This window comes from Musa acuminata, chromosome BXJ1-1, assembly GCF_036884655.1.
Source record: "Musa acuminata AAA Group cultivar baxijiao chromosome BXJ1-1, Cavendish_Baxijiao_AAA, whole genome shotgun sequence".
Taxonomy (NCBI): Eukaryota; Viridiplantae; Streptophyta; class Magnoliopsida; order Zingiberales; family Musaceae; genus Musa; species Musa acuminata.
Genome location: NC_088327.1, coordinates 1,288,711 through 1,295,933, shown reverse-complemented (window position 1 = coordinate 1,295,933; position 7,223 = coordinate 1,288,711). Strand labels below are relative to the sequence as shown.

The following is a 7,223-nucleotide window of genomic DNA, read 5'->3' as shown; positions in this document are numbered from 1 at the left end:
AAGATGCTAATTCCCATGTCATGGCTTCCAAGTTGCTAAACTACAAACATAAAAACAGAAGGATGTTTTATGGATTCTTTGTCTTCTTTTAGACTGTTACTGTACGACCACTGCATGCATGCATGCATGCACGATTTGTTTTGTTGAGGCCAGCTTACATGGTCCAACAGGCAACTCTGTACTTGTACATGATCCACCCATCATCGACTCGGGTGATGATGTTAGAAGCAATAAACTAATGATATATGCAGCTCTTTCTGTAATCAAATTGCGTCCCAGTGGTCTCACCTCTACACATATATGGTGGATACATGACATCTTACAGTAGTAGCCTGAGCCACCTGGTTAATTCAGAAAGTAAAAGATAAAAGCTTTTGCATACCAAAGTTACTTGAATGAGAAGCAAATAAAGCTTCCTTTTTGACCTTTTGTTCCTTTAGGAGGAGAGCAGGTGGATGATAAAAGACCTCTTTTCAGAGGTCATCGTACATCAGCATTTGTATAGCTTTTAAGACTTGAGATTATTTCTCTCTCTCTCTCTCTCTCTCTCTCTCTCTTCTTTTCTTTTACTGACACTCCTGCTGGTGGCCTCAAAAGAAAAGCAAAACCTTTTCTTTTACTTCCCTCCCAGACCTGTAGAGCTCAAATTATAAAAGAATGATTGTCACATGATGATATCTGCGTTCGATCGTAAGGTTCCAAACCTCCTGCCTTTTTTTTTTACTCTCGGCTTCTCATGCTTCTCCCCCTCTTTCTTCGCTGGCGGCAAAGACGAGGAAGAGAGGGTGAGAGCGACAGCAGCGTGTGGTCAGTCCAGTCCAGTCCAGTCCAGTCCGTCCGCCCGTCCTTGGTGTTGACGCTATGGAGGGATGCAGCAGAGCCTGTCGGCCCGAGGGGGGGGGGGGGGGGGGGGGGCCCATTGAGGTGACCCCTCTTCGATCCCTTGCATTCACCAGTCCTTTGCCGTGCTGTAGCTCTTCCCCATGACTCCCCTCCATAGACCACTGTGCTCTCTCTCTCTCTCTCTTATTCTGTGTGGTGGGCCCGAGTCAACGTTGGGAGGCTCCTTGGTCAACACGGGGCATGGTGGCCTATCCATAGTGTAGGTGATGTCCTCGTCAAAATGGTGTAACAGAGGTCAGAGAAGGCTCGTTGACCACGAGGTATCCCTCTCCGGTGCAGCTGCGTTTTGGGAACGCAAGCCTTTGGTTCCTGCACCTGAGGGTGAGATGTCAGATACACAGGTCATCTTAAAAAGAGGAGGAGATGAAGCAAACACCATGGCTTACCTCTGCGGTGATTCAGACTCCTCCTATTCATTGCATGGAAGAATTGAAACCTCGATTGTGATTTGTCCTGGAAACAAAATCCCCCAACATATTATTTATTATTATTATTATTATTTTTTCTGTCAGTCGGGAGTAGGGGGTGGGTGGCACTAGTGGTTCACGTACAGAATGTTACAAGGCGAAGAAGAAATGGATTGGCTCTCAAGCTGAAGACGTGGAAGCCGGAACACTACATCTGAAGGGCTTTCAAGTGGACAGCATCAAACAAACATGGACGTGAAGGATTTCATATGCCAATGCAGCAAAACCAAAGAGAAATCCAAAATTAAGGAGATTAAGAGAGTAAGGGGGGTGGGGAAGAAAAGAAACAGCATGGAAAGGGACGCATGAGGAGCGCGAGAGGGAACAGTAGGCTCAGGTCAGCCCATCCCTCGGGGGAGTGGGGGGGTCCAGAGCAGGAGCGCGAGGACCGAGGTGGGGAGGAAATGATATGGCACTCCATTGCTTTATGATTGGGAGCTGCCCGGGCTCGGCGTCCCATGCTTGTTGTCCTGGGTGGGGCTGTGAGAGAGAGAGAGAGAGAGAAAAGAGATAGGGGGGCATGCACAAGGCAGGCAGGCAGGCAGGCAGCTCCTCCTCCTCCTCCGCCTCGCTTCCCACACCACGGGTTGATGATGGCGACCACACCGTCCCCGTCTGCCTCCGGCCTTCCCGTCGCTGTCGGTGCCGGGGTCCAAGGCAGCGTGGTTCCCTGTCAAGAAAAGAGAGAAGAATAAGAGGGGAAAACACACAAAAGTCAGAGCGATTTCCCAGAGTTGTCATGCATCCATGTCTTCTCTTTCTCGAGCAATCCATCGAGGACGCAGAAAAGAGAGAAGGAAAACAAGCAAAAAATAAAAAAAAGTAACAGAACGCTGAAGCGCTATTGATGATGCACACATAGGAGAGAAGTAGTAGTTTGTCTTTCCTTTGCAAGCATTCTTGTCCGGGCATGAATAAAGAGGTTCAATCTTCCAATGTAGGTAGGCTTCCTCCATTTCCCCTTTTCCTTTTGCAAAATATATTTCTGACTAAGTGATTTTTTTCTTCTTTCGCAAAACAGATTTTACAAAAATATGGTCTGGATTAATCTTTTTTTTTTTTTTTTTTTGGGAGACAAAATGCACAGGTCTAATTTGCCAGCCCATGAATGGTCTTATATGCTCCACAAATTCAAGGATTCGGCTTCCAACAGACACAAATCTACAAGAATTTGAGGAATTTATGTCATCAAACAGCAAACTCACGGTGCCTCCCTTCGATTCTTAACCTGTAAGGGGAAAGAACAAAAAGTCAAGTTTTAGTGGTACTAAGAAAGAAACATAATTTTCTTATTTATAGAGAACATACTTTTAACAAATATTATGGTGTTCCTACATATAATGTTCCTTGCAACCTACTTTATTTAACAAATATTATGTAAATGAAATTTATTTAACTAAACTGTTTTTACCTCCCTGTTCATGGGTTATGTAAACCCTTTGCAACACGAGCCTAATAATAATTTCGACAATGATGTCAATCTTTATTACAGTATGCAGGTATCGGTGTTCACCTGACGAACATAATCCTGTGCTTGTGGCAGTTCTCACACTAGTCTAGGGTTAATAATAGTAAGACGACCATTGATGATCAGGTGTTCATGGCTATGTAAGCATGTGTTTCTTTAACGTGATTCCACTAGAAGAGGTCTCAGCTCAACAGAGACTTCAGTGTCATTATCATTTAATTCACCAGGGGATACCTATAGCATTAATCTGAAAACATCGTTCACATGAGAATTGATTACAAATGTTTTCACAGCCCACAACCAAAACTAATGAGTTTATGGACAGTTATCCCAAGCCCCAAATAGAAATCGAGATGCCTAAAACCAACAGAATTTACATTCAAACTGCATTTGAGATTTTCAAAGTTTGTTAGTGCACCCAAGGATGGGAAAACAAGTTACAAGTCATAATATCAAATCATTTCCATAAATGCTGATTTTTTTATGTTTAGACTATCATATGATGATCATAATACACAGGTTCACAAATCAACTATAAGATAATAAGGTGGAAAAAAATAGAAGCAGTTCACAAAAATAAAGGAGCCATTGAATTCAGTATGGGATGAAAAATATAAGAGCATTGTCTTAAAAAATTAACTCATTACGCTTCTAATGTACCTAATGAGCATGACCTATCAATCATAAACTTGATCAAATAAAAGATGTCAGGTTTCAATACTGGCTAAATTTGGCACTTTTATGTCTTCATCCCATGGTCGTTGCAAAAGGAAGTCTCTCTTGCCCTTATGCTTAAAGGGTCCACAGACCATACAGCAAAATGAGAAAAGGAAAGTGAAAACAAAACATATCTGCACTGGTCCAATCTCTTATTGATAAATTTAAGAACCAAACAGTTTTGTTCCTACTTGTCAACCAATGTATAATAAAAAAAATTACAGAAGGCTAGTAGTGACACAATAACAGAACCTATGGATTAGTAGCAGACACCAGTGAGTTCAAACAGGTAAACCATGCTCCAAAGTGGTAGATGCAGGCATTTTTCAAATATTATGGAAGGAATTGCAGAGTGGCGTATGATAATTCAACAACGTCCAGTAACTGAGTACAAATTACATGCTCATTGTCCTTAAGAGATTTAAGTTCATTATATATAACATCTAGCATGAATGTGCAAGACAGAGGAAGCACTTCTCAGTGTAACTGAATTATGGAAAAGGTCTTCCTATGGCCGTCAGTTATCTTCCATATACTGGATCCAACAAAGCATTCATGTTAATGATGCCAAATATTGCTTCATTCCAGCTAGTTAGTTCTCAAGGGTTACAGTACTTGCATTAAGAATCCATATATTTGTTCAGTCAATAATTATGGTCACTAACCCACTAAAAACATGAAAAGGAAAAGTCAAAAACAAATAAGGATGTCAAGAACAAGAGAAAAGTTCATGGTGTTGGCATACCTTTGCAAGAAGACTTTCATCTGGGGGTATCGCATCACCATCGGTATGCTGCAAGCAGTAACAATACCATGATATAGACCCCCTCGGGCCCGGGCACTGGAAACATGTAATTATGCATATGAATTTGCTATTATTCCACTTGCTGTAAGTTAGAGAAGAAAATAAGCAAAATTCATTTAATAAAACATGAAGGATGAATGACCAACCAACCAAGTATGATACAGAAGAAATCAAGATTCTGTTACTTCCAATTTAATTCTTTATACCAAAGGATTTTATAGGCTTGACAAAGACAACAAAAAGGAAATGTGTTAACACATAGGTAAGGAAGTATGTATAACAAATAAGAAAGAAAATATACCATGTGAGAAAATCTACTGTTGGAAATGAACTAGACACAACCTAGAATCCTGAAGAAATAGAAAGTGGGTGTTGCGAATTTGTTAGTTGAATGCTGCTATGCCAACCTTGCCAAAAGGAACAATTGATTCAACCAACAACAGTTGAGCAGCATGCACCAAAGACATCCAATAGTGACTGGGAACAGCAGTGAAGAGACCAGCAAGCAAATATATGCCTCTTTAAGCACCAAAAAATGCTAGTATAAACCAACAAACAGAGCATGTCATTTACAATTCTAACATAGACCAACTTCCTGTAACTCGCCATTATTTTGTTTAAATGATTGCACACAGTAAAGAAAATTTCAAAATCTGAAGCATTTAGATTTAGCATGTGATACAGGTGTCATTGGTCTTGGCAAATTAATTATTTCAAACTCATAAGCCACATAAGGTGATAAATATAATACATGATCATATTTGATCATAAAAGAAAGGTTGAATGAAGTTTCCAAGAACTGCTACTCTTAACCAAATCATAATAAACTTCATTTAGTACCACTCACAGCATGAGATATCAGTGGCCCTATCGAACGTATCAACTTGTGTATAATCAGAAGAAAACCCACAAACAATTAACAGGGAAGAAGACTGATACTGCTGATCGTCAATGGCAAAAATTTTAAATGTTAAGCAAGTATGGTACAATACCTAAGGTGTTCTTGCTCTGATGTAACCAAAGTGCATTAATTTATCATATAAAGCCACAATACCATTCACCTATTGTCTTCCAAAAGAATAACACTCCTATATAGCAAATTGATGATGGTACATCCATTTTGATAAACTTTGTAAATAAGAGTATAGATATTTAGTGACATCAAATTAGTAAATTCGGATTACAAGAAATAATCAGTAAGAAATGACCAACTCAACCAGAATTTACATGCTATTTACCTTTTTCATCAATCAAATGAAAGTCTGTTTGGCTTATTATTGCTTCTTACAATTTTTACTCGGAGAAGGAGCCATGCCGGTTTTCAATCACATAATTTACTGAATCTTGTGAGTCAAATCGAAAAACCCAGACCCCTTACACTTCCCACCCTCAGCTGCTGCAACATCAAAATGGTACCAAATTTCACAAACATCGCATATAATAGTTATTCCTATGCCAACTAATGCCCTTAATCTTATTCCAAAAGCTTTCAAAATGATATACATTATAAAATAGCATCACCTAGAAAGATATAAGCACAAGTCATAAACAACTTTCAAGAGGACCATAAAGTCCACCTCCACAAACAGATCACTTGCATCTAGGCCTAGGACCACATGAATTGAATCAATGATCCACAGTAAGCATTGCTGTCATTCATATTTCATACCGCAAAATCTAATGTTATGACTAAAAGTAAACGATCCTCAAAAGGTGGCTAACACTTAGTGCAAAATCGTAGTGAAGAATTAAGGTGCTTAACGAACGACTTGTACATATGTAGAACGAATGATACGAAGAATTGGAAAGAAACAATGACATGCTTACGGCAAGACTATAGTCACTATATTATGCATCATGCAACAAATTTTGCCTAATTAACCAAGAAAAGAAGCAACAACCAACATGAACAAATTGGAGAAAAACGATACAGGTGGGAAACAGACATCAACAGATACAGGATCATTGCTCCTTTAACATGACTAACCTAAATAATTGATATGAAGTACCAAAAGCTGATTCCTAGAAAGTGATTTTTCAGAATCCACGGAGATGATCACATACCAAATACCATAAAGAGGATAATACAGGAAGATATCTTTACCGGATGATAGAAAAGGTGTCCAAAAGAAAACACAGGAAGTTATAATAGAGAATTCATCTCATCTCCGCAGAGTAGCGTAAAGCAACCAGAGAAGTCAACAAGTTCGTTCTATCGATGACATGATCCCACGAGAAGAATCCAAGGAAAGGAATCCATAAAAGGAGATACCAATCGTTACCCATTACAAAAACAAAAGCAAGCACCAATCGCAGAGGAACAACTAAAAAAGAATTCCCCAAAATATTTCAAGAAACAGATCTCACGAGAAAACGAATCCACGGAGGACGAAGACAACGATCATCCCCAAAACAAAAACATTCCGGATTAAAGCGTGTACCAATCAAAAGAGAACGCAATTGAACGCAAATAATTCCCAAAAAGCGATGACATGATCTCACGAGGACGGTTCAATAAGAATATCCAAAAAAGAAGGTAGCAATCATGCCCCGAAACAAAAGGACTCCGTCTAAAAGCAGTTGCCATGAAAGAACAAGCACCCACACCGAATTCCCAAAAGGATTTCAGGAAACAGACCTGAGGGACACGTTCGGTCGATGCAGAACTCAACGGAGGATACGAGGTCGACGACGGCGCCATCGCATCCTCGAGTGGTCACCACCGCTACTCCGGCCGCTTGCACATCCTCCTCCTACTGGCCCTTGCAACGCGCGTGGAGAAGGCGATCCATCGTAATTAAAATTACTCTCTCTCTCTCTCTCTCTCTCTCTCTCTATATGTATATATATATATATATATACA

General features: G+C 40.0%; 1 long non-coding RNA gene across 4 annotated transcripts; it reads right to left on the bottom strand.

Moving 5' to 3' along the window:
• On the bottom strand, positions 1 to 7,168 carry LOC135588116 (uncharacterized). Of its 4 annotated transcripts, XR_010476127.1 has the most exons (6): positions 6,999 to 7,168; positions 5,599 to 5,756; positions 4,301 to 4,396; positions 1,455 to 2,598; positions 1,290 to 1,356; positions 288 to 1,218 (listed from the first exon to the last, which is right to left on the bottom strand). It is a non-coding gene; the product is annotated as an uncharacterized LOC135588116 (long non-coding RNA). The 4 variants fall into 4 exon arrangements; XR_010476136.1 differs by having other exon boundaries at positions 1 to 1,218; positions 1,290 to 2,598; positions 4,301 to 4,442; XR_010476142.1 differs by having other exon boundaries at positions 1 to 1,212; positions 1,290 to 2,598.
• Between the last annotated feature and the right edge of the window lie 55 nt (positions 7,169 to 7,223).